General features: G+C 43.0%; 1 long non-coding RNA gene across 3 annotated transcripts in view; it reads right to left on the bottom strand.

The window, feature by feature from the left end:
• Positions 1 to 27,865, bottom strand: part of LOC140603089 (uncharacterized) — a 35,359-nt gene that overhangs the window by 3,223 nt on the left and 4,271 nt on the right. For 2 of the 3 annotated variants that reach the window (XR_012006138.1, XR_012006137.1), the window contains 3 exons: positions 26,962 to 27,060; positions 6,982 to 7,141; positions 844 to 904 (listed from right to left, as the gene is read on the bottom strand). This is a non-coding gene — a long non-coding RNA (uncharacterized lncRNA). Of the gene's footprint in view, positions 1 to 843; positions 905 to 5,165; positions 5,229 to 6,981; positions 7,142 to 26,961; positions 27,061 to 27,865 lie in introns of all 3 variants that reach the window. The other variant, XR_012006139.1, reaches the window with a different exon arrangement.

Here is a 27,865-nt window from a genome sequence, read left to right as displayed (position 1 = left end):
GTTGCTTTGCTGATTGAGTCATGTAGATCACTCAAATTCGTTGTGAAGGCTTACACTTTAATCATTCTCTCACGGTAATATAATGGTAATTGGTGTCATTTAATCTACTGTGCTGTTTAATGCCCTGAGACTTCTGGGGATTTCACACAACCCATCAAATGTTAACCTACACTATTTATTTACTCCACGAAAGAAAAAAACTCCCCTTTTCCTCAGGTGCCCCAGCTTTTAAAGAACCTGCCTGAGGTAGAATGCACTCAGTTGGGTGTGGCCCCACACCAGGGAGAGGTTTTCCCTGTCTACATTCTCTTGAGCTATGTGGCTTTTGCACTTCTCCCCAGAAATTCTGTAAGTCACTAAGCTGATTCACTGAACTGATTCACTTCCCTGGGAAAATTAATTCCCGGGCCTGTGAATTTTCTGTCATTTCATATGTTAGTATTGGAGGCCTAGGTGAACCAAGCACGGCAGTGAGGCGAATTCCTCTCTAAATCAGGCACTCCTGGGACCCCACTCTAGGAAGCACAAATGATTAAAAACACAAAACAAAAGCAATGCTCAGAATTGTCAAAAAACAAAAACAAAAACAAAACGACCACGACTATGATGACAACACACCAACTTGGGGAGAGGATGTGGCTGAGGGAATGACAAGAAATCGTAGACTGCTCAGCTCCTATCTGTTCCTGAGCTGGGTATCCTTGAATTTGGTCGGCCTTCCCAAACCCCCATTGCTCCTGCAGTACAAACATGCCTGTGCGGCACCTCGTGGAAGCCAATACTGTATGTATCACCCTCCCATAGAAATAAATGACCCTAGCAGAATGGAGGACATAAACTCACCAAGCACATAAATAACCATTATGGGCAGCTCTGCATGACTGCAAGGCACTGGATCCAGAACCTGACAAAACATTAGAAAGATTTGTAAATGGTTGTGGCTGTTGAGGTGGGAACCAACAAACCACATATCTCTAGCATTTTCAAATTTATTTTATTTTTGTCAAAATGGAGTACTTGACCTTGATCTTTGCTTTCTGAATGGAAAAGAAATAAGATTTTAGCAGGCATCCCATGCCATCTGAGGTGCAGATAGGATCTTAGCGGGGATGCAATGGACCCTGGTTCTGGTAGGATTGTTGTCTTTGAAGGTGCTCCCTGTGGGTGGGGGTATGGAAGAGAAGGTGAAAATACTTTAGCTAGACATGGCTCTCAGCTTTCATGTAGACGAAAAGCAGATTGGAAAACCAGCAGCACTGGGTGGGGGTGGAGTGCAGACAGGGCAAAGGCTGGCTCTGTCTTAGGCAAATGGATTATTTCTTACATAGGTTAAGCAGATTGTTTGCTTTTTTTCTTTTGCTTCTTCCCTGCTTTTTTTTTTTGCTTCTGTGATCTGAACAGAAGCAACTGGGTACAGTCAATCTCCAGTGCACCTGCCCTCATTTTTCCTACCTACAGTCACAGCAGACCCTAGTTGTTGATCATGAATGGTACTCTTTCCCCTGAGTTCATATGTAGTCCCAGAACATTTCTTCCACATGCTCTACAGCAACCTTTGACCAACAGAGGAAGCTGGTTTTCTGGATGGAACTTACTTATTGAGTAAACCCAAAAGAGACTGTGTTTCCTAGCCACAGTTTTGCTCTAGTTCACCCCATGCTCAAAAAATATTTGTTAAGAGAATGGGCCATGACTGGTGATAGAAGCAAATAATCTTGGAGGCTGGAGGACAGGACTCTAAGATAATATTGTTGAATTCTTGATGTGCTTTATTTTATCTATTCCATTCTTTGCTCCGTTTAGTAGCAAAAACAAAACTAATATAGTTAGAAAATACACTAACAACACATATATACATTATTATTCTAAGAAACCAACAATATAAAGTTTTTAGAAATTGTGTAAGAGATTAGTTAATGTCAGCTAAAATAACACTTTTAATAACATTAAAGAAATACTTGTTTATTATAGAAAATCTAAAAAGTAGAGAAAGTAAGTAAAAGCAATTAAAAAAGTATATATAGTTCCATCCACAATAAGTATTATAGCGATTTTTACTATTTAAAATCTCTAGTGTTTTTTGGAAATAAATATATCTTTAAAATGATTTCTTTCTTTTTTTCTTTCCTCTTCTTTCTTTCTTTCTTAGCAAAATTAATATCATTCTATGCACAGTTTTGTAACCCACATTTTTTCACTTAAAAATACATGCTGAGCATCTTTTCAGATAAATGTCTACAATTTAGTGCTCGGAAATGAATTTCTAGTTTTCCATCAGGATGCAATTTTCTCTTGGGGTCGAATGCTGGATAGTAACAAACCAACATCTTTCAGAAAATGCTTTTACATAAGGCATTTTAAAAAGAACTATCAAATTTTCTACTCCTCCTTCCCCATCCTCCTCCCCTCAAATAACTAAGAAGTTAAAGATTCCTGCTACCATTGAGATGACATTTAAATACTGATAGATCCATTGGAAGGAAGTTTGTGGTTGTGCGAAAAAGGGGGGCTTTCAGCTGTTCCATGAAGGAAATGAATGCTTGTTTTTCTTGGAGGTCTTTTCTGAATTAGAAAGGAGAAAGTGTCCTTTCCTCACAGGAAGCAGCATACGTGGGATCTACCAGCCTTTCAGGATGGGGACTGGCCCTGAATTTTAGGAAGTCCATCCCTGACCATAGCAGGAAGGCTGAAATAAGTGCTACCTAGAAACCACATCAAAACAGAGCCAGAGCCCTCAGAGTCTACATGTTCTACAGCAGAGTTGACAAGGCTTACTCAGGATCAATCTCCCCTGCAGGTGGCAAGAGTCTGATCTAAAAATCTTATACCACTTCTTCAATAAAGCAGAAAAGAAAAAACCTGCAGTTGGAGGATTTTGTGGAAAAGATGCTTCCAAGAAACCAGAACTAATAAATGTCAATGGACTGACTCCATTCCATGCCATGAAGCAGAGCACTGAAGCCTGTGGACATAGAATATGAATAGAGGGATCATGTCCAGGGTTTTCTTCAGCTTGGTGATTTCTCCTTTGAGGGCCAAGAGATGTCTTTAACTCTTTGCTTGATCTGACTGTTTGATTTTCCAAAGGTACCACGTCTCACACATCCGAGATTTAAGCTTTGATGTCCTTGTCTACAGGGAGGGCCATACTGAACTAACCCAGCCCCTAAAGGCAGCTGCCTATCTTGCTCAAATGATTTTTAAGAAAGGAGGTTGGTCAAAGACCCCTGGCAACCTTTCCAGTGGTTCACGACCTAAACTATTCACAGCCTTCTGCTACTGACAAATAGTCTCTGGGCCTTGTCATCAGTGAAAGAGAACACTGTCCTTGCAAAATTCTTCCTTCGTATCCTTAGTTCAAGCATCCTTGTCCTGGCAAGGGATTGCTTAATCATTGGCAACAGAAACCTACGCAAGCTAGCTAAAGACAAGATATAAAAAAATTTAAGATACAGAGATAGCTCATGGGATTCAAGGGCAGAAATATAGATGGGTCTTAGGAAGGCCAGGAATTTGTAACTTGTAAATTACAAATGTGTTTGATATGAGTGACTGAAACAAACAACCAACAAAAACCCAACAGAATAATAACCAAAAGCCAAACCATAATATTGGCTTAAATGACCAAAAGGCTTATTTTTCTCATGAAACAATTTCAAAGTAGTCAATCATTCCTGTCCTTAGGTATCCAGAGGTGGGACATTTGTCCTCATCGGTGCAAGGTGGCTGCTGCCCATCCAAGCATAGCATCTGCATCCTAGTCTGGAAGAAGAGGGAGGGGTAGAGAAGCAAAGGGCTTCTAGGAGAAAGGAATACTGTGTACCTTTAACCTTTTGGAAAACTTAGCCTGGAGTTTCTACCTACTGGTGGTCACCTTGAGAGACAGATAAAAGAAAAGTCAACTGAAAGAAAGAGGACTAAGTGTGTGTGTGTGTGTGTGTGTGTGTGTGTGTGTGTGTGTGTGTTTTGTAGACATACTGCTACCTAGAGTACAATCTGATTCCTGCTGGTAAAGATGAGGGAAGAAGGGACATCGGGTAGCAGTTATCTCCTGCTGTGCAGCAAACTACCCCAGACATAGTGGCATAAAACAACACCACTTTATTTTCCCTTGACTTTGTGGGACAAGGCTCAGGATGGATGGTTTGTCTCTGTTCTACAGTGTCTAGGGCTTCAGCTGGAGTGGCTCAGACCTGGGCAGGCTAGTATGGCAGGATCAGCTGAGATGGCTAGACTGGGGCTGAAGGATCTAAGACAGCCTCACTCACAGGTCCAGGGCTTACTGGGCGCTGTATGTTGCCCTTCACATAACCTGTCTCTGGCTCACAGGCTTGGATCATGCAGCAACCTAGTCCAAGCATCTTTCCATGGTGATTGGCTTCTAAGGGGATTGAAACAGAACCTACAAGGCCTCTGAAGACCTCTTCTGGAAGTCATACAGCATCAATCTCCACACCTGTGACTGATCAAAGCAAGTCAGAAAGCCAGCTGGACTTCAAGGGGAGAGCAGATAGACCTTACCTCCTGCTGGAAAAAGCAGCGTACACACCTAAGATGGGAGGAATTGTTGACAAGGTAATTGCGGACAATCTTCCTAGCTAGCCACAGGTCCTGAGGCTAACCTTTCTTCCTCCCTGTCTACCTGGCACTTGCCTCTGTTTTTTTCTGCAGATCTGTTCATTCTTCCTTAGCACCCAGTTCTAAGACAGTTGCCCTAGCATGGTGCCATCAGCCCTGGAGTCCCCTGACCTCTATGACTTCCGACTCCATAGCCAAGTAACTAGAGTTGCTAAATCCCTGTTCTCCTCTGAACCAGCACAAGGGCAGGTCAGAAATCACTGGGCAGTCCTTTTCTCTAGACCATAAATCCCAACCCCTTGAGGTATTTCATGAATGTTTTTCTATAGCTCCCTTGGGAACTAACCTTCAAGAAAAAGGCACAATCTTATAGTAGGTATTTGACAGTGGGTGGGATGTGGATGATGTTGAATCATGGCATAAAACCATTTGGAGAGCTTTTAAGAAGTAGTTCATGAAATGCAGTTTATATTTTTATCTTTAAACCCTTACGTCAATAGAAAAAACAATTTCCATCAGATTACATTGTTATCTGGTGGGTGAGAGGAGTGATTTTTTAATTCTGATGCCTCTCTACATATACATACTCTGTGGTCTGGCTCCATTCATTCTTAGGTGAGGCTCCTGTTACCAGTAAAAGCACTGTTTCCCTAAAGAGCAAGGAGACAAGCATCAAAGAGGTCATTCTCCCTGCCCAAGCCCGAGGTGGTTGAGTCCTTGGATAATCACTGCCTTTACCAAAATGCTGCACAAGTGCAGAGATCTAGGCGCCTTCCTAAGTTTGAAAATAACTGAAGCTAGAGTTCCTTTTTTTTTTTTAAAGATTTTATTTTTATTTATTTATTCATGAGAGACACAGAGAAAGAGGCAGAGACATGGACAGAGGGAGAAGCAGGCTCCCCACAGGGAGCCCAATGTGGGACTCTATCCCAGAATCCCAGGATCATGCTCTGGGCCAAAGGCAGACGCCCAACCACTGAGCCACCCAGGTGCTCCCCTTTTTGTTTGAAGTTAGAGTTCTTAATCTGAAGTTCAAAGAATGTGCGAGCCCCCTGAAATTATATACAAATTTTAGCATGTGTATTCATTATTCTGTAGCTGGAATTTAGCTTTCATTGGATTCCCAAAGGGGTCTATGAACAACCCCCCCCCACCTGACACACACTCCACCACTAAAAGCCAAGACCTATTGAATGAATACACACCCAGAAGTTATGATGTCTGAACAATGATATGGGATTTACTGGGGACACTTTTTTTTTTCATAAAGGTCTGCTTGTTCTGTGGTGCTAATTTCTGGTATGTGAGGAATTGATGTAAAAACAATCAGCATCAGGGACCCCTGGGTGGCTCAGTGGTTGAACGTCTGCCTTTGGCTCAGGTCGTGATCCTGGGATCTTGGGATTGAGTCCCGCATTAGGCTTCCCACGGGGAGCTTGCTTCTCCCTCTGCCTGTGTCTCTCTCTGCCTCTCTCTCTCTTTGTGTGTCTCTCATGAATAAAGAAATAAAATCTTAAAAAAAAAAAAAAAAGCAAACAATCAGCATAAGAAAGAGGTAGTTGCAAAGGGATCTGGAGTCCAGTGAAAGCATGAGGCCGGGAGAGAGGGCTCAGCATTCTTTTGCTGCTGAAACAGAGAGGAGAGGAATAGCCTGGTAATCACAGCAGCGCCTGTCTGCTTCCCTGCTTCCCTGAGGAGGGATGAGGGGTCTCACCCAGGAGCCCTCCAGCCTGGCCTCATCCGGGACATGTCTGGCCTCAGCCATTCCCCAAGAGGGGCCCTGCAGTCTCGCATAGTCCTTGGGTCCTCCTATGTCCCAGGATGGGGACTGTGAGAAGCAGGGGTTGCCGGACTGGGCCAAGGGCTTTCCTCCAGCCCTAGTGATTCCGCTTCCTCTGCCAAGCGTGGCTGGGACAAATGTCCTAATACAAGCAGAGGGGATCTGTCCTGCCAACAGTCACCACTAAGCCCTTCTGCTCAAGGTACATTCATGCTGCTCCCAGATTGCAGTTTCTCATGAGAGATCTGGGTCTCTGCTGGGTGTCCCCTGCCCTCCTTTGTTAATGCTTCTGCTACTTTATGCTCTGCATTGGAGGTCAGCTCAGATTTACTGAGGTAACCAGCACAGAACCACGAGGAAACTACCAGAAGGGATGCTTGGGGGGGGGGGGGGGGATGCGAATGACAAAGGAGGAAACTCCTTCAGTGGAATTGGTTTTCTTCCTCCAACCACCTGCCCCTCCGTGCCTTTCCCGGAGGTCGATCTCTGAGAACTAATTTCTGCTAAGTAAATAGCAACGGCCACATCAATTTCCTGTCAGCCGCAGCAGCTTCGACGGTTCCTGTCCTTCATTCAAACACGTGAATGCTTTGCCTAAATTGCACATTTCTCATTTAGCGCACCTTGAAGCCGGCCCTGTCGCTTGCCCGCAGTCTCGGGGCCCACTGTTGATGGCATCCGTCGGCTCCACAGAGGCGCGTCGGGGCGGCGCAGAGGACACACTCGAGCACGCCCAGTGACTTCAGAATGAGAAGTCAGCTTCGGAAATTAGGCTTTTAAAATCTGAGGAACAAATGTAGAAACTTACCTGAATATATGTTAGAAAGTCACTCTTTTTTTTAAGACACGAGCCAGAAGTCTGTGGCATTTTCTAAAGGAAAGGACTACATAGATGGCCACATCCTATGAGGTGAACACTTCACGTCTGGGCTAGCTCTGGAGTTTCCACCTGACTTCTGGGGTATGCTTGGCTGGACGCCGGGGCTCTGGGGGGAGCCTCAGCAAGTCACCTGCCCCTTCAAGGCACATGTGACCCAACGGGTACAAACATGTCTGCAGCGCTTTCTTAGATCTTCCTACAGGTAGTTCTTCCAGCAAACCCCCCATGAGGTAGGTATTGAATGCTCTGTCCTTCAGAGGTAGGCACAGAGGCTCGAAGACCTGAGGGTACTTGCCCAAAGCCTCACAGCTCGGAAGGGACAGAGCCTAGCTTGTTGTCAGGCCTCCTGAACCGGGTCCAGGGTACAGCCCACTCCACTCAAGGCAGCCTCGCTCTCAGATGCCTAAAACAATCTGGAATCTACTCTTTTCTGCTAAATACTAGGGCTGGAGGAATTTCTTTCCCCACTGTCTTGTCCTTTGGCCTCGACTGGATGTACCTATTCTTTTGTCTCTTGGCCTGGAGAGGAAAAAGACAGTGATGACAGTGTTCTGAGACTTAATTAACTAATCTCTTTAACATTCGGCTGCCGTGGGCAAGAGGGCCTGTGCTACAAGAGTCCCAGAGAATTCTACGCTCAGAGAATATAGCTTTTCGATGGCAAAGATCCTTTAATGCAAAGGTGGGTGGGGGAGAGGCCCTCCCCTCCAGCTGGGGGGGAGGAAAGATGGGCGTCAGGGAGCAGGGGCCCGGTGTGAGCCGGGAAGTGAGCTGGAGGGAGCCTGGAGGGAGGTGTCAGGGGAGCCCCCCTGCAGCCCCCAGGAGCAGCTCCAGCGGCGCCACATGACTGATGGGTGACCTTGGCCCGGGGGCGCCTTGTTTCCTCCTCGTGCACCACGTGGCAGTGGGGGCAGGCTGCCTCCCCCTTCCCCCCCCCCCCAGGTTTGACGTCTCAGCCTTCGCGATAAACCAGGCTAAACGAATTAGCCTGGAAAAAAAAATTAATTGAATTTTAGAGAGAGAATGTTTTGCTTATCTCGTCTTTGCTAACAAACCCGAGACAATGCCGGCGTTGTCGTGGCTTTTCTCCCTCGTCCTTTACAAGTGGCCCGCAATGTGGGCAGGAGCGTGTCCTGTGGGTCACACCCCACGTCCTGAGCCTCCCCGTTTTGCAAGGCCTCCTCGGAGTCCGCTTTTTGTTTGGCATCGAAGCCTGGGGGCTGCTTCCGTATGCTGGCCACGGGGCTTCATATCATTTCTCACCAGGACCATAATCCTGGCTCACTGATTAAGAAGCGGGGGGGCAGGACCTGGGGGGTCACCAGAGTCGGGTCCAGAACATCATGTTTGCATTAAAGTCTCCAAAGTGCCACCTTGTAGTCTCAACCTTGAACGAGCCCCCACTTTCAGGGTAGGGGAAGCAGGAGGCAGCAACTGCAGGGCTGTTTCTGTGAGGCTGAAATTTCCTTTGAGGAAGATGAAGTGATGAGGTTGAAAATAAGTGATGAGGGTTTATGCTTCGTTTATGCAGCCGGACAGTCGGGTCTCAGTGCTCAGGGTGCACTCGCTGGCTGTTATCAGCAGTGTCTGTGATGATGGTGGCCCAACCACACAGGCCACAGATGCCTCTGCTAGACACTGAGAAGCGCTGTCCCCCAGCACGGTCTCCTCAGCCTGTGCATGAATGCTCACCGAGGCACAGTGGTCCTGGGGCTCAGGAGGGGGCTGCTGTCAGCCACAGAAAGAGGCGGCCCATGCCATTGCAAAAGCTGAAACTGAGGGAGGTGCTGGTGGGGCTGGGGGCTGGAACAGCAGAATTGCTCAAAATTAGGTGGCTCTGGTTAGAGCCCCTGGCCCCCCATGCCTTCCCCGAAGGGATCACACAAGTGACAAGGGGAAATTTGGCCAGCTGCTGGCTACTGAGAAGAAGGAGCCTGGGAAAGAGGGCTGAGGCAAGAGCAGTGGGAAATGAGGTCTGTGGTTTCCTCTTTAGAAAAATCCAGCTCTGTAGCCACTGTGATTGCTTTTATGATTTGGGCAAGTAGTCTAAGGCTACTCTGATCAAGGTCAGGTCCCGGGGGAAGCTAACGGACATGTCTTACCTCTAGTGCCTTTCCTCTTCTCATTATCAAATAGGGCTTAAGAGTGTTTGTGGAAGTATTTTTGCCTCTCTTCCATTTATCCCACTTCTGGCAGAGGGAAGATTCTCTGCTGACTGGGAGTTCTAGGGACTCCGTTGCTGTTTTTTTGACTGTGGCACATTTTGTCTGAGACGAGTCAATGCCAGGTGAGATCCTGGGGAGTTCAGCTTAGAATTCTAGCCCCACATTCATCGGGGTGTCCAAGATTGAAAAGTGGGAGGGCAGACATGTGTGGGGAGGCGAGTGGGGCTTACAGGAACAGGCCCCAGGCTCCCAGGCAGGGCCCAGGAGGGCTCAGCCCTGACTATGTTTTTGTCACTGACTCACACACATGAGGAAAGACACGGGGTTCACTCTCTCTGGGTCTCCATTTTCTTGTCCATCAGAAATGTCTCCTAATCCTGGCCTGTCATCCTCATGAAGTCGTTTTAGATTGATTTTGTAAAGCTGGCAGGCAGGATTAGACCATGCCACTCGGCAGAGCTGCTAGGGAAAACTTGCTAGAAGTGATAAAGACTGTGAGGTTATGGGTCAGCCGTGGCCCATGGAGTCCAACACGTTAGCGGAGCTGTGGTCTAGGGAGTGCTAAGTTCTCTTGTTCTAGATGTGAAGGCAGGCTCAGCTTGCATCTCACGGGCTTGGATCGCTAAGCACAGTTAAACTTAACAGAGGGATTTCTATGAACCAGAAACTGTTCCAGTCTCAAAACTGTGTGACATACAAGCAATTATTCTCCCCACTTTGCGGACAAGGACACGTTGGGGCATGTTGAAACCAGGGATCTTTCCCGTATTCGGCAGTATTCAAATCAGGAAGCAGTATTCCAATCCAGGAGGTCTTGCTTTCAGAACCTGAGTGTTGTAGGGAAAGCTCTATGCAAGGGTTGGGGGACAGGAAGCACATGGGAGCGAAGCCTCAGTTCCACTGCTGACATCAATCACTTTAGGCACATCTCTTCACCGCTCTGGGCCACAGGACACCCACCGGTACAATGAGGGGTTTCACAAAGGTCCCTTCTTTCTTTAAAATTCTAGAAAGTCATAGTTTGCCTCTAGTTGGGGACAGAGTCTCCTCTAGAGCAACTGGACAGCCACCAAAACAGAAGCAGAAGAAATCCAGATGTTATCATAACTACCACAAGCATGGTTACCATCGCAACAACTAGCATTTATGGATACTCGCTAAGTGCCAGGCACTAAGCCCTTTGTAGTCCTGTCTCTTAAACAGACTTATTAGTTAAGTGCTAATTTTGCAGGTGCAACAACCACAGCCCAGAAAGGTGAATGAACTCACTCAAGGTCACATAGCTCATAAGTGATAGAGATCTGGGGCATTTCTCGCCGCCCTCTGTCCACCAAGCACACTCCCTTCCAACTTATGACTGACGCTGCAGCACACCCAAGAGCTCCAGAGAAGGTAAAGTTGGGGTTATCACTAGAACAACCTCCCTAAATGCAATTACTGCCCCCAGTTGGGGATAGATATTTGGCCTATGGAAACCTCTTTCAGGCCACCTAATGCTAAAGCTGGGTTCTGGGAAGGACAGGACAACCCTGGGACACCTGGCTTCTACCGTTAGCCACCTTGGGGAACCAGACCTTGGAAACTCATATTGGAGGGATCTGTCCCCACTTTATTCCCTTTGTATTAAATACTGAATTTAAATGTCAGCAGAGAGGTGGAAAATAAATAGGCTTTGCATTGATGGTTAATTGCAGTCCACATTTTCCAGGCAAAATTTAACTGCAGACCAGAAAACTAGTGTAGGTTCTGGGGAGCGGGGGGGGGGGGGGGGGGGCGGGGGGCGGAGAGGAAGGGCCTGGTTTCCAAGTGCTAAGAGGGATGGTGCAGAAAGTGGCGAGAAGACAACAAACATGTACTCTTTAGGTCACAGAACTGCCTCTGGGAAGCTGAGAAGAGGGAGGAGGACGAAATGCTGGAGGATCTATCCATGTCATCAGAGCCAGCAGTACGCTGTGACAGACACCCAAAGCTTGGTGGTGACGTAGTCTCAAACGTTCTTTTTCTCTGGCATCACTGACATCTTACATAGCCCAATGTGAGTTGGAGCCTGGGGGGGCGGGGAGGGGAGGATGGTAGGCTCTGCTCTCTGCTCCACCTAGTCATTAGGGACCCAGGCTCCTCCACCTTGTGTCTCTGGCATTACCCCCAAGGCTGGGGCTCTTCACTGTGTCCTCTGCCTCCAGCAGGAGGAAAGAGAGATCTCATAAATAAGACAGCCTTGCTATCATTACCTGGGCAGTACACCATACTCCTTCTCATATTCCAGAGTGGGAACTAGTCCCATAGACTCACCTAACTGCAAAAATACTAGGCTTTAGAATATTGGTGCTGCCAGGAAAATGAGAAGCAGGCTCAGTGAGCCTGTGGTATTGTTTCTGTCACATTAAACTTCTGGGTTCCCCAAAAATTGATCCCCAAGCCCTTCCTCAAATGCTAATAAAACCTACTAGGTGAAGGTCTCAAGGAAGTCCCAGGAGATTTCATCCTTTTCCTTGGCATATATCTAAGAGCACACAGAAAAGCTATTTAATGGTTTTGTGGTGGCAAACGGTGCTGTAATACAAATTCTTTTGGTTCTTCTGATCACCATATTTCTGTGGACGAAGACCGAGATCAGTCCATGCATTATGAACGTAATGGTACATTTAATATGATCTATAGCTGATGGCTGCACGTTAGCTTTTTGAGTCTGGCTACTGCATTATCAAAGCTTATGATGGTCATGTGTGCTCATCTTAAGACAGGTACGTTCAATGAGTGGTTCTCAAACATTGAGGTCTTTTAGGATTAGCTGAAAACCCTGTTAAAAATGCAGATGTTTTCCCTCCTACCACCCCAGAGATTCAGATTTGATGGGTCTGAGGTGGGACCCAGAATCTGCATTTTTAAGAACATCTGAGGTAAGTCAAAGCACAGTGAGGTCCTGAGGAGTCCAGCTTGAAAATTCTAGACCAAAGATTGCAATCCTTCAATGAGACCATAGTTCAGTTCCTCTTCAAGGAGATCATTTTGGAATATACTTGAACTCAGAGAACATCATACAGCTGTTATCACCTTAAAAAATAAATAAGCAGATGGGGCACCTGGGTGGCTCAGTCAGTTAAATGACCCACTCTTGAACTCAACTCAGTTCTTGATCTCAGGGTCATGAGTTCAAGCCCTGCATGAGGCTCCATGCTGGGTGTGGAGCCTACTTAAAAAATAAAAACAAACAAACAAACAAGCAGATATATAACTTGACATAATACACTTCAATGGAAAGCACTCAGTTTTGGCCACAAGTCAGACAACACGGGACCAAGTCTTAACTGTCACTAACAACTCAAACCATGTAAACTTAGCTCAGCAAAACACTTAAAAGTATACTTCCTGTTTCTTCTTCAGAGAGTGGGAGTAACAGCAGCCCCACACTTACCCTACAGAGTCATTTGGATGATCAAATACATTTAAGTAAGGTAGTGCTTTGAAAAATATAAATTTCTATAATAGCAGCAGGTAATATCAATATTAGATAAACTGAGGGAGTTATTTACACTACAAAGCAATCATTTGCCTTACAAAGAGATTCCTTAACATTCTTTAACATTTAAATGCTTGCTTACAAAAAATTAATTGGGGAATAGGGCCAGAGGAATGCACTATTAATGCATTGTTAAAATATTAAGTTAATAAATCAGAACTCAAGTTTTCTGCAATGATGGTCTAAGCCAATAGGTTGATTTTAAACATTCAATTAACATCTACCCATTGCTAAAAGCAAGGTAGAGCTCTAAATAGATCTCCTTCATAATTGTTACTAGTAAAAACAGAATTCCTCCAATTTCTTTCCAATGCCTGCTTCTCAAGAACAATTATTCAGAAAATAGCAGACAGGCTTATCCCCAACACTTGTCTTTGCTCCCACTAATCCTCATCCTGGTTCCTAAACCCACATCTCAGAGAAGCAGGACTGTGCTGTGCTGGAGAAATTGGAGAAATAGCATTAAAGGCCTCCAGTCCTTCCCCTCTGCCTTCTGCCACTAAGGTCAGGGATGCGGAAAGTAGCATTGTAGGTTGTAGCTCTGTCATTGTAGCTAAAGGTGGTGTGAGACACGGGCATCCTTAGGGGAAATGGTAAAGTGAGTATGAATGAATAGAATGAAATAGAGACCAGGAGGACTGCTGCGCTCCATCCAGTTGGGTGGTATGGCTACCTGGAGAGCTGAGCTCAGAAGAATTCTGAAACCATATCTGGGCACATCAGGAAAGACGGCCTTCGTTAATTAGTGATTTCTTGGGCAAGAAGTGAGAAGGAACTACAGAGTGCCATCCTTGACTAAGACGATGGCCAAGGAATAGGGAGGGCTGGAAGAAGGGATAGATGAATAGATTTCTGACACTATATGTTGTTTTCTATTAATATTTCCCAGACCTTCATCCTCCAAATCCCATTTCCCACATTCCTCATCAAAACTACAACATGTCGTGCATGTTTATAACTTGTTTCCTTGTCCTTATCTCTCAGCTCCAATCTCTCTCCCACTATCACCTTTAATCTTGTGAACCCTTGAAAAATCCCCTCTGGCCCGTAGAGATATCTTCTGTTCTTTTCTTTCATCTCAAAGTTCACAGTCTGTGATAGTAGGTAAGGTGTTTGTTAACTGGTTTAATTTTTATTTCATTTACTGTACATTGACTATACATGACTCACCAGTTTTCCAGGCCAGATTTTGTCATCCTTGGGTAGCGAGGCCCAAGAGGGCAGGAATCTTGCCGAGTGGTGTTCTCTGTACAGCACTTTGCTGTGGATCTCTGTCCAGGTCCCTGTTTTAGTATTGAGGCACTCATTTTCCCAGAATCTGGCAGTGTTGGCAGCTGACAAGTCTTAGCTCCCTGATGGAGGGTGCCAGCTTCTCTACACACCCATTGGCTATGATGGTGGCTTGGATAAAGAGACTGACATGGATTCTAGCCCATTCTCTTGGGTTCCAGCATAGCCTCATAGGTTCCAGTTTGTCCTACTCCCCCCACTTCACTTTCATCTTCTATTCTGACCACCTGTCTTGCAGACTTCAGGCTCCAGCCCCAGACACAGAAACAACAGTTTCACAGAAACAGTGTAATCAGCTCCCATGATAGCATAAAGCCAGATCCCTTTAATAAATGAGTAAATATCATATCATATCATCTTGTTTCTTTTTTTCATAATTAAATCAGCTACAAATGCTATCTATCATTCATCCCTCCATCCTTCCATCCACCTATTTATCATAGTGGTTCTCCTTCTTGATCAAACTCTGATTGATGCAGCCACCTTCTGAAGTTGCCCTCAGGGGAAGGGGGTTGCTGAGACCAAGACGACACCCTGTCTTCCACATTGAATGATGAGTTAATATGGGCATATAAAGGCCCAGCCCTCTTGCTTCCAGGTGGGACAACTCAGAGGGTCTTTCCAGCTCTTGCACTCACTGTGGGGCTGGCTGAGGTCTATTACCACTGTACCACTGTTCAGTGCCTCCATCTATCGAACCTTGCTTTCCTCACGTCCCCATTCACCTTCTTGCCCCCTTGCAGAGACTGATCCCCAACAAATTTTCAATAAACTGCCTACATGTGAACCCTGCCTCAGAGTCTGACTCCTAGAGAACCCAACTGAAGACATGCTTAATTCATTCCCATTCCTTTCAGTCTAACACATTTTTATGTGGCATCTACTTAGGGCCAGGTACTGTGCTAGGCACTGAAAGTACAAAAAATGAATTCATTGCTGCTCCAGGAGAACACATATCTAATGACATAGGCAGAAATATGAGCAGATAATTTCAAGATCTAGGCATGCCCAGGAAACCTGCAATGGTAGCGAATGGCCCCTAAGGTTCAAGAAGGGCTTCCTGGTGCACCTGAACAGAGTCTGGAAGGATCAGTAAAAGCCAGACAAGATGGAAAGTGCATTCCAGACAGAGGGGGTAGCAGGAATGAAGACATGGGGTCCTACAAGAGCAGAGAATGCACCCTGGTGCTACCAGCGGGTTGAGTGTGAGTGGTTGGCGGCATATGGTGGAAGAGAAGCCAAGCCAAGGAACTTGGACTCACTTTATTTTGTGAGCAGTGGAGAATCACTGAAAGGATTTCAACAGGAGGGCAATGTGGTCAGATTTCTGTTTCAGATACTTCACTCAGGTGACCATAAGGAAGGAATGGTAGATGTAGTGGGCTTGCACATTTATTCTAATCTCCTGGAGAGCCTTCCTACACTGCAGCTCTGCGGTGGCTAGAGAGCTCCAAGTGCACTTGCAGGACTCCACTGAAACTAGGGTTCTGGGTACGACTTAGGTTATATTACACAGAAGTACTCGCCTGAGATTTGGAAGGTGGAAATGAGGCAAGGGGCCTGTGCTGGTTTGCTTGCCAACTCACTCATGGAGGTGCTGGGGTTTACGGCAGTGGTTTCCCGGTCATGGCTGCTTCTCATCATGGCTGTTTCCTAATTGTCATGGCTTCCTGGTTGTACTGGAATCCTGATTATGGCAGTGGCGGCGTGGTTCTGGAGCTGGCAGCTGAAGCTCAGGCTTCTGTATTTGGCACACAGCTTTGTGATTATAAAAGAGGCAGTAGTTCCCTTGGTGTCCAGGTTTGAAATGTGGCTGTCAAAGCCACTTTCAAAAGCTCAACCTGTTTATTCAGCTTTCCAACAATTCTGTAAGCCATTTAAGGCCCTCTAACCAATCCCCTTCCACCCAAACTGGATGGAGTAGATGCTTTTATCTGTGCCTGAATTCTGCTTAATATGGGGACAAGACTAAACTTGTCATAGGGTTGTTGCAAGTGTCTAGGCTGATGAGAAAGAGGGCCATGGGGACAGAGAGGAAGGGACACATTAGAAAAACATTTGGAGGGTAAAAGTAGCAGTAAGCTTGGTGATTAATTGGGTGTCAGGGGTCAGAAGTGAGAAAGAAGCAATTTGCTAAGATGACTATTTTCTGACGTGGGGAACTGGTTGGATAAAAATCCAGCTAAGATGAGGACTTCTGGGGAGAAGCAACCTGGGTTGTGGGAGGCAAAGACTGATGAGTTCAGGTGCCCATGGGGTATTCAAATAATTTCTTTTTTCATAATTAAATCAGCTATAAATGCATAATTATTTATTAATATCCATTTCTTCCCTGAATCTGTGAACTTTCCTGACAGTAGGAACCACATCTTGTTCGCATCTGGCACCGTCTGGTACAGAGTAGGTGCTTGACAGACATTTGTTGAATGTTGAATAAGTGCGTCGGATAATAAAAGTCGTAATGATCACACCCGGCACTATCAAGATGAGCAAGCAGTCTCAGGCACTGCGGCTCTGAATAGTGATCACTCAGGAGCCGTTGTTGATGATGATGATGATGATGATGATGATGATGATGATGATGATGTGTTTGACCAGGAACATCTCTATGGTTAGAAAATCAAGCCAGAGGTGTAGGATTTCATCAACATTCCTCCAAAACCCAGAAAAATAGGCCAGAATCTCCTCCTTCAATCAAATTGTACTTCTGTTACATATTCATTAAGTGCCAATCGTGTAGTAGGCCTATTAGGAGGTTTTCCCAGGTGCTTTGCAAATGGAAAGACTTCTGTTGATCTGTCATATACTTAGTGCAATTGCCAGCTCTTGTGAATCAAAGCCAAGTTGACTCCAGTAACCCAGGGTAAAGCATGCCCTCAGCCAGACTGATTTCCTGCAGCTGCTCGCAGGGTACGGCAGCAAGCTGATCATTATCTGCAACGTGGTAATTAGGCTGGGCTGTGATTGGGGCAGGCTTTGTCCCTGTTTAGCTCCCTCACTACAGTACTGAGGGTTTGCTGTACATGCCCTGCCTCCTTCTATGTGGGTGCTTGAGAGGCTATTCTCTGATCCATCAGTCCTGATGATGTTTTTTAAAACCGTTTATAATGCCCCCTTATCTTCCCAAAGTGAAATCCACAGACAACGTAACCTATATGCACACATAATTTCGAGTAAATTAGTATCTTGCCTAATGGTAATATCCAGGCACTCAGAAAAATTGATGATGATGATGATGATGATGATGATGATGATGATGAGAGTTTGGCCAGGAATATCTCTCTGGTTGGAAGGTCAAGTCAGGGGTGTCAAATTTCATCATCATTCCTCCAAAACCCAGAAATAGGCCAGACTACATAAGGAAGGTAACTCACAATAAAATCATGTGTATCTCAATGCAAAAGATGTACTACTAGTTCTGGGGAAGTGCTCCATGCCTGCACATGTGAAATCCTCATGGATGCGCTTGCTTGCATGTGCTTACGGATGCAGACTGGGAATACATTAGTAGACTGGTGACTGGAAACTCTGACTGGGATCACTGTCAGTGATGTGTTTACTGGAATAGTCAATAGTCCTCTGATAAAGTTCCAAACAAAATAAAGAACAGCCTTTCCTTGATTTGCACAGTAGTTGAATTCCTTGGAAATTAAGTGTACGTTATAGTGTAAACAAAATAAAACCTCCCCAAACTCCAAAACTTCAAAACTTTGTGGTAAGGTTCCATGATCAGATGATTAAAAACAGGTCTCTTAACCACAGGAAACAAACTGAGGGTTGCTGGAGGGGAGGGGGAAGGGGGGACAGGGTAACTGGGTGTGGGCGTTAAGGACACGTGATGTGATGAGCACTGGGTAAGACTGTTGAATCACTGACCTCTACCTCTGAAACTAATAATACATTATATGTTAGTTAATTGAATTTAAATGAAAATAAAACAGGTTTCTCATCTGTGTAATTGTCCAGTAGGACAAAGTTATGTAGGACAGACAATTCTTGGCTGTGACAGCAGTCCTGGGCTGTGGTCCACTCAATGCTGGTAGAGTCACTGGATCACTGTGACCACCCAGGAAACTGCTCTCTGCTTTCCAAACGCCCCAAAGGGGCAGCACTACCCCACTGGAAACCACAATATGTCCAGCAGGAGCTCCCCAGTTGGATCTCTCCCTTCAGCAGACTGCCCATTTGAAAAAAATATGGGGCAGGAGGTGTGAGTGAAGGTTTGGGAAGATAACAGGAAACTGAAGTGGCCGTGGATCTGCAATCTGGGCACAAGGGTGAGAGCATAATTGGAATCTACTCAGTGCACATTTTGCAGGAGACTCACCTCTGGGAAACAAACAAGAGTGGGAGTTCAGTTGCCCTAATGGCTTCGGGTTCTGCAGGGTTTCTGTCTGGGATAGTAGTTTCGCCCAATGACTTGAAGTCACTATCTGGTTTGAAGTATCCGAGTGAAAAGATCATTAAAAAAAAAAAAAAAAGACAAAACCCTTTGCTGCAGACATTTTACTAAGGATTAGGGAATACCTGCTTTGGTTCAAATCTCAGCTCTGCTACTCACTAGCTGTGAGCTTGGGTAAATGACTTAACATCTCTGTGCCTCAGCGTTAGGAATAGTGCTCTCATTGTGTTTTTTGAGTGCATAAAGGGTTGTTACGAGAATTCCGTGAGTTCATATTCGTAGAGTACTTAAAATAGAGCCTGGTTAACATAGTAGGCAAAACATATATGCATGTTAAAACAACTGAATACAGTTGACCCTTGTCAACAACACAGGTTGAACTGCACAGATCCACTTATATATGAACTTTTTCCAATAAATATAGCATGGTACCATCAATGTATCTTCTTAGATTTCTTCAATATATTTCTTAGATTTCCTAAATAACATTTTCTTTTCTCTAGTTTGCTTTAAGAATATAGTGGGTAATACATATAACATACAAAATATGTGTTAATTGACTATTATTGGTGCTGTTATTGTGTATTATCAGTAAGGCTTCTAGTCAACAGTAGGCTATTAGTAGTTAGGTTTTGGGGGAGTCAAAAGTGATACGTAGATTTTCTATACCTCGGCCCCCCTAACTCCTGTGTTGTTCAAGGACCAATTGTACATACATTTTCAAAACAATGAAAATGTCTCATTTCTACAAAAAAATATTTGAATAAATGAGGTATTACCAGTAATAAAAAGGGTGACAGATCAGTGACACAACGATTGGCACAACAGTGAAGATACCATAAGCCATTTCAGTGAATGCAGTGACAGTTTGGAGGAGAGATGGGGCCCCCTGAGCTGCACTGGGTGAACCAGTCTGGGCCACCAGGCCCGAGTGATCAGAAGAAATGGAGAGACTAAGGCAGCACAGCCTCCAGCCCATGGGACTGCAAGTGCATCCTGCACCCTGGGGACTTGAGAGATCTTAATTCATGGACCCTCACTGACCAAGCACCTACTGTGGGTGGGTACCATGAGAGAGATGAATGCACTCTTAAGTGTGTGTGTATTATCTTGTGTGTTCTGACTCTAAGGAACTTACAGGGGAGTATGGGAGATGAGATAGTCTGCATCCAAATTATGTTGAGTAACAATTGAATGTTGCTGGTAAAGAATATGGAGTTGGCTTTTGGCCACAGTCCCTCATTTCTGCCTCCAGAGAAGTTATAATAAAGGAATCCATACATCTTCCTCTCTGTGTCTGGCTCCCTCAAAAACTGGGGAATCTCGAACTACTCAAACTTCTACCAATAAAAAGGAGAACAAATCTCACCAGTAGAAGCCCCAAACTGTGTAGGTAACATCTGATTATTGTTTTTTTGTTTTTGTTTTTGTTTGTTTTTTTAGTAATGCTTGGGATTGGAGACTAAAAGGATAATAGAATAACTCCTCAATGATCTAAGTCTCTTAGCATCCTGAAATTTCTACTGCTTTGTTATTTTGAAAGGACTGAAATTTGTCCTGGTCCAACTCTAAATAAAAACTGAGTTTAAAAAAATGGATGTTAATAATGTGTGAGTACTAAGGGAAAAAAAGGAGGGATCACTTTCAGCCCTATTTTTGTCTTACTCTGCAACTTTTAAATAATCAACCCACTGACAGTTGGGACAATACGAAAGTTGTGATCTTGGTAATTTCCATGGCAAACAGTATTGCTCACCAAATATCCCGTATGTGCTCCCACAGTTCTCAGCCTGCCTTGTAGGGCCCGTGAGATCTGTGACTAGTTTCGGCCAATGGGCTAGTGACTCTGGGCTGGAGAGTTTCATGGCTGCTAGTTACCATACCCACTGTCTCCAATTCTCCCTCCTCCAATCCCTGTCACCATGTAAACCCAAAGACTCAATCTTGGAGACATACTGGAAAAGTCTAGATCCCTGAGTCATTGAAGAGAGGAGAGCTGCTCTGAACAGTCACTTGAACTCAGAGAAGATTTTTCATGAGCAAGAAATCATCTTTTGTTGTCATAAGCAGCTGAGATTTGGGGAATTATTTGTTACCATAGCCTGTCCTGACTAATATAATTCTGTCTCCACGATGCCTCCAAACCACCCCTGTTCTGTTCTCCTCTCTCTTGCTTTTCCCATTTCCTTAATTGCCTCTCACTTTGAATCCACATTTTAGTTTCTCTTCACTCTGCTGCCTCAAGACTTAGGAAATCAGGGGATTTGGCTTTGTTGTTCTGGTTGACCCAAGCAAATTCAGTGTGAGACTTCTGGCATCTGCTCTCTGAAGGTTGACCATGGCCAAGGCCAAAACCTGAGGGACCTGGAGGCCAGGCAGTTCTTGACATCTCCTGGGAGGTAGAAGAGTGAGCTCAGATAGGAACTATCACAACTAACTGTCCTAATCTCATTTGGGGACCAGGTTCTGTAGGAGCTAGAGTGCAGATAACAGAGGGGGCAGGACCTCCTTGACTTGACTGTAGCTCCTAACATAGGCTCTGGGACATAGAGGGGCATGATAAATACTGGAACAAATTGATTAGTTTTTTGAGGTTCTGGTTTAAGCAATATGGTGCAGTATGAGATTATGTGTCACTTAACTCATCCTTTACATATCTAGAGAACACAGAATAGTAGAAAGAACACTTGGCTAGAGGTCAGCCAACTATAGTAAAATCTGGCTTTGTTTAATAAGTGTGTGACCTTGGTCAAGTAACTAAGCCTTTCTGGGACTCATTTTATCCATCTGCAAAATGAGAGGATTGGAACAAGCAAATATCCAGATCCTTACTAATTTTAATTGTCTTCGATTCTGTAAGTCTGAAACCTACAATCAAGCTAGTGTAATAAATATGTTTGTATGCCTGTGAATTCTAGTGGGTCCTATAGTCCCTTTCAGGCACTGGCTATATTTTAGGAAATTATAATGTTTATTTAAACTTTCATACTTGTTTATTTTTTACTTATATTTTCTTTTTTTTTTCAAATATACATTTGAGTTACACGAATCAAAAACAAAACCAAGGGGCACCTGGGTGTCTCAGTTGATTAAGCATCCAACTCTTGATTTCAGCTCAGGTCATGATCTTAATGGTTGTGAGAGCAAGCCCTGTATCAGGCTCTGTGCTCTGCTTGAGATTCTCTCTCTCCCTCTCCCTCTATCCCTCTTCCTCACCACATCCTCTCTTTCTCTCTCTCTCTCTCTCTCAAATAAATAAACCTTTAAAACAAAAGCTTCACTTCTTATCATGATAAGCACTGAGTAATGTATAGAATTGTACCACTATATTGTACACCTGAAACTAGTGTAACACTATGTGTTAACTATATGGAAATTTTTAAAAAGTCTCACTTCTATCTTTGTTTCTCTTCATTCAGTTAGGTAACTATTTTTATTAGCGTCTTATCTATCCTGACAAGTTTTCTTTATGTTATCAATTAATATTTTGAATTCCCTCTTTTTCTTTGCATAAAAGGCAACCTTTAAATATATTAGTTCCTTGTTTGCTATTCTCACTTCAGAAAACATGCTGGGACTCTTCCCATATCAAACTACAAAGATCTTCATTTTGTATTGCTGCATAGTATTCCATTGCATGATGGACCATAATTTATTTGACTAGCTCCCCAACCAAGGAATATTTGGGCTGTTACCAATATTTTGTTATTTCATTGCTATAATATATAATCATATATGTGTATATATATATTATATATATAATATATATATATATCAAGCATGTATAAGAGATTTCTACAAGTAGGATTGCTGAGTGAATACATAAATAATTCTACATTGTGGTAGCTATGGACAGATTCCCTATCACAAAGTAGTGCCATGCTGCATTCCCACCAAAAGTGCATGACACATCTGTTTCCCCACAGCCTCACCAACAGAGGATGGGGTCATACTTAGACTTTTACTAATCTGATAGGTGAGAAATGGTATTTTCACATAATTTTTCATGTGTATTTATGTTGTCTGTGAGGCCAACCACCTTTTTGTATATTTCAGAACAATTTGCATTTTACCTTCAGTGTCATGTCCTAGGCTCATTTTTCTATTGAGTTTTTGGTCTTTTCTCTTTTTAGAAGCCCTTTATATATTAGAAACATTAATGAGCTGAAATCATTTTAACACTTTTATTTTGTGGTTTTATGGCTTTAAATTATTTTAAAGAACTAATAACTATTGAGATAATTTATTTAATAAATAAATATAAGGAATTCTACTCTATGCCAGCTGTTGATGAGAAAAATGAGTAAGACAAAGACGAGGGGTTCCAAAAAGTCACTGGGCCAGTGCAGTTTAAAATACAATCTAGTGTAAGATATAATAATAGTATCTAGGGGCACCTGGGTGGCTCAGTGGTTGAGCATCTGCCTTTGGCTTGAGTCATGATCCCAGGTCCTGGGCTCGAGTCCCACATTAAGCTCCCTGCGGGGAGCCTGCTTCTCCCTCTGCCTGTCTCTGCCTCTCTCATGAATAAATGAATGAAATATTTTAAAAAATAGTATCTGATAATTTTTAAGGTTGTATTAGTTGGTGAAGAAAACATAAAAATAACAATGCCTTTAGCAAAACAAAATTTCTGTCCCATAAAAGTCTAGGTGAGTGGTCCAGGACTAGTATTGGGCTCATGGTGTCAGAAACCTAGGCTCTTTATGTAGCCTCAGCTCATGGCTCAAGACAGTGCCAAAGACTTCCTATCACTTAAGGTAGTTCTAGGGAGTTGCTCTAAGGCCGTTCCACTTATAACCCATTTCACCAGAACTTAGTCACATCAAGTTGCAAGGGAGGCTAGAATTGTTCCGGGTTACTGTGTGCCTGCTAAAAATTGGGATTCTGTGACAAATTAAGGAGAATGGATATTGGGGTTCAGTCTGAATCTGCCAAAAAGTAAATGGGAAAAATATTGGTATTCTCATTATAAAGGATAAAAAAATAACTTTCTATCTGTTCAAGATGCTGGACTGAGCACATTTTCTACCTGTTACCACACACACATGCATACACACACACACATACACACACATAGAGAGAGAGGAAAAAACCCATAAACACATAACAGCAAAGAACATGGAGAGGGGACACTATAAGTGGATGAGTAGTTTTAGCAAATTTCTTGCAGCCAGAAAGTACATGCAAGAAAGTTTGGTAGGGTTCACAGTAGAGAATGGATTCGATCATCTAGAACTTGGGAGAAGCTCTGGGCCTGAATTGGCAGGGAAGGCAGGAGAGAAGACTGAGAACTGGAACTGAAAAATGAGGACTGATTAAAGGTTCATATATGAAAGAATTGCTCCCCACTCCCACCCACCCCTATTCCCAATATCTACACATAGATTGCATGACTGCCAGGACATGATGTGATCACCACTAGAAAAGATAAAAAGAAAAAGATTTATATATCTTATAGAAATTCTAAAAATGGCATGAGACGAATTTAACTCGTGTGATTATTAGTAGCACGGAATACAATCCTTCTTATTCTTTCTTTCAGAAGTCTCCAGAACAGGAGTCAGTTCCCTATCCACCCCATTAGAACAAAGCTCATTTAGTCAACAAGCCCTATATACCCAGAGCTACTAATTACTACTTCCTCATTCTTAATTATCAATGGACAATCAAGGTTACAAAAAACAATTATCTGAAAATCGCACCCTGATGAAACAAAAATAACTCAAGAACACAAAAAAACTTTAAAGAAATTCTCATCAATATCTTGAGAGTAATAATGTTATTTATCACTCAAGCTGGGACAATGTAGAGAGTGATACAGTGAACTATTAATATTTATGCCAGGACAGACAGGTATAAACTATGACTATCCTCAACAAACCAAGATAGACGATTGCTGTTATGGACTGAATATTTGTGTCCCCTTAAAATTCATATATTGAAATCTTATCCAGCAATGTGGTGGTACTAGGAGGTGGGCTCTTTGGAAGGTGATTAGGCCATAAGGGTGGAGATCTCACCAGACACTGAATCTGATAGCATCTTGATCTTGGACTCCATAGCCTCCAGAACTGTGAGAAATAAATGTTTGGGGATGCCTTGGGTGCCAGTGGTTGAGTGTCTGCCTTTGGCTCAGGGCATTATCCTCCAGTCTGGGGATCAAGTCCCACATCAGGCTCCCTATGAGGAGCCTGCTTCTCTCTCTGCTTATGTCTTGGCTTCTCTCTCTGTGTTTCTCATGAATGAATGAATAAAATCTTAAAAAAAAAGGAATAAATGTTTGTTGTCTTAGCTACACAGTCTGTAGCATGACTAAAGCTATCACCCTACTCCTGAAAGATCTGAATAGGTATAATATATGTAAATGAGAACAGGACGCTAAGAAAAAGGAACAATCAGAAACCAAGATAGAATTCTCAGAAATTAAAATATTTGATTGTAAAATTTTAAGGTTTAATAGAAATGGTAGAATATTAAGTTGAGAAAATCATCAAAACATAGAGAAAAAGGAGAATAACATGGAAAATATGAAGAAAAGGGGGACAAAGATATATAAAATATAAATATTTATATTCTGGACACCTGCTTTTTTTTAAAGAGTTCAAAACAGAGAGCAGTGAAAAGAAAAAAGGATAATAATAAATGAAATGCTAAAAGAAATGACTCAGAATTTTTTAAACTCAAGGGCTATCGAGTAACCAACAACAACAAAAAGAGAATGTTTCTGTTTTTACATACTCACTGTGAAATTGCAGAACACCAAGGGCCAGAGATTCTAAGAGTTTCCAAAGGGAAAAAAAGTAAGTTCCTTATTTTTCCAATCCAACTGGTATTAGATTTCTAATCCAAAACCACCCATGCCAAAATGCAGTAGAAAAAAATCTTTTAGAGTTCTCAGAGCAAATTATTTTAAAACTAGAAATCTATATCAAACCAAATATTTAAGCATGAGCATCTAATGAAGTCTGTTTCAGATATTCGAGAAGGAAAGAAATGTATTCCCACACATGTTTATTGGGGAGGTTACTTGAGTGTGTCAAGTCCAGCAAAGGTAAAGCAAAAATCCTAGAATGGAAAGTTTTTAAATAGAAGAAATCATAGAATTTACTAAAAAAAAATCCCTGGATACCAATTGTCAGTGACCTAGTAAATCATTTGTCCAAATTAAAAGAATATCAACAGGCTCTAAGAAAAATGTTTTCAAGAAGAATGGAATGGATTCCCCCATCCTCCTCCTCAACAGAGTAAGATGAGTAAAGACTAAATATGATAAAGGAGGCATATGTTTCTTCTACCGGAAGAAAAAAATACAATCAGTAACTCCAGGAAAAACAAAAAATTGCACAAATAGGAACTAAACTAAAATGTAGCAGTATTTTGAGCAATTGGATGAGTGTGAGAAAGAAGATGCTATTTGTTCTTGAAATATTTTTCTTTGAATGTTAGTGGAGTCGTGACATTGGAACCATAGAAAAGAAATGCAATCATGGTGCTCTACTTAGCTCTGTAACAATATTTACACAGCCATATTGTAAGCACTGTTTTCTGGTTTTCAATTTTTAGAATCAACCTATAAACAAAGCAGAGGAAACTTAATTGTGGTTACAGAATAGATGGAGTTTGGGAGGTAGAAGGAGTAGAAGGTGGAAGAAAGAGACATTTGGCTTCTATCTTCATCTTACTGAATGAGCAGTCAAAGGTATCATTGACTGTTGATGGAACAAGAATTAGAGGTTTGTCTACAGTTACAACAGTAACAGAGAAACTAAAATAGCTAAAACTTTCAAAACTTAGCAAGGAGTGGGGGAGACACAAATTAAAACCTTATCTACCCTAAAAGGAAGTGGATAATGTCTACTGAGGTTGTTGATCAAGACATAGCCGGGTAAACATATTATTTGAAGATGCAGAAGAAACCACAAGCAGAACTAAAAACAGAAGCTGGTTAAAGGCTGTCGTCTCTGGGAAGTGGAATGGTGGTGAGGAGAGGTGGGTCAGGGTACTGTCTCTTTACATGGCAAAACCTTTTGGACCATTTGATATTTTAATCATGTGCATAAATCAGTCTGATAAAATTTGAATTTAAGTCCTGGAGACCCATTTCTCTGCCACATCATCAAAATACTAAAACTGATTACAAAATAAACGAAATATTCACAATAAAATGAGAGAAAACAGAGAAGCTGATTTAACACAATTCACACTAGTCCATGGCTAAGAAATGGGAGATATGGAATTTGGACAAAAGCAACTATATATCCACTGGGCTAGCCACCACTGGGCCCATATGACAAAGATGTCATCTCTGCTATCCAGGGATTTAGGGTCTAAATGAGGTATTACCAGTTCTACAAGGACTTTCCTCTTCTACGTGTCTGCTCCAGGTCAGCCCCCAAGCTCAGTCCTGAGTCTTGCACACAGCAAACCTCTTGTTTCCTCCTCCTGGAAAAGATAGACCATCAGTCACAGGTAGAATTTGAATTCCTCATCTATCCTTTGGTGGTTTTGCCTTTTAAAAGGAATCATTCCCATCCTGGACCCAGCTTCTTACCTCATTCATTGCTTCCTGGTTAAGCAAGAAGGATTAGAATATTGAGAACTTCCGCTTCCAATGGAGAGCTTGACAGAAAGCCTTAAAGACTATAATCTAGAAACATAAATCAAGTATGTATTTTCATTGCGAGGAGGCCATTAGGGAAGAAATACAAATTCCTAGGAGGTAACATACAATCACCTAGTTGAGCCCCGAGAAATAAAATACAGACTGACAGTGTCGGAGTTTGGAAGGATGGAACCTCTTTCCTGAACGTTGAAAAGATTTGGTGTAGTTTTTGAATGTTGAGTTTGAAGTAGATCAGACCATCTGGAGGTAAATAAATTCTGCCAGGGGGTGGGGACGTGGTACCTGGCCTTCACTGAGTGTTGATATGAGTCCTGATTGGGAAACCAGGATTTTCTTTAAGATCTCTCCTGAGGAGCCCTGCTTGTTGCCAGGAGATCCCATGGGGTATTCTGGTTAAGTGGCCGTCAGTCCTCTGGGAGACTGGAGAGTTTGTAGACTATCAGGTGTCCATGTACACATTCATATGCAAAGCAGGCATGGATTGTAACGATTGTAGACATACAAACTACCTTTTTCCATATGCATACACATGTGTTGTAATTAGTAAAATACAAATGATTTTATTTTATTTATTTTTAAATGTAAATAATTTTAAAGCGTTATTCAACTGACAGTAACTTTTTA

This window comes from Canis lupus, chromosome 13, assembly GCF_048164855.1.
Source record: "Canis lupus baileyi chromosome 13, mCanLup2.hap1, whole genome shotgun sequence".
In the NCBI taxonomy this organism is placed as follows: domain Eukaryota; kingdom Metazoa; phylum Chordata; class Mammalia; order Carnivora; family Canidae; genus Canis; species Canis lupus.
This window is presented reverse-complemented; position numbering and strand designations above follow the sequence as displayed.